A 464-nucleotide genomic window follows, 5' to 3' on the forward strand; every position below is an offset into this window, starting at 1 on the left:
CAGAGCGGCGTTAAGTTCGGATGGATCAAAGGAGTCTTGGTGAGTTACAGTGGAATGTGGAGAGTGCAATGGAATGGAATGCAATGGAACCTCCATGAACTTAATTTGTACAGCTGAGACACTTATCACTATGTGGTTATTTAACCAGTGGTGAAATTAACTGACAACATTAAATGGAGGCCTTTATAAATAAGGAATATTAAGTGGCAGCCGTGGCCTGGTGGCTAGAGAGTTGGTCTTTCAATCTAGGGCTTGCCGGTTTGAATCCCCCCCTGACCTCTCCATACATCTCCATCCATGGCTGAAGTGCCCTTGAGCGAGGCACATAAACCCACATTGCTCCAGGGACAGTAACCAATACCCTGAAAAAAAAAAAAGTTGTAAGTCGCTTTGAATAAATCGAAAGCGTCAGTCAGCTAAGTGTAATGTAATGTAATATTTTGCACATGTCTTTCCCCTCCCAG

The sequence above is a fragment of the Engraulis encrasicolus genome, chromosome 22 (assembly GCF_034702125.1).
Source record: "Engraulis encrasicolus isolate BLACKSEA-1 chromosome 22, IST_EnEncr_1.0, whole genome shotgun sequence".
Taxonomy (NCBI): domain Eukaryota; kingdom Metazoa; phylum Chordata; class Actinopteri; order Clupeiformes; family Engraulidae; genus Engraulis; species Engraulis encrasicolus.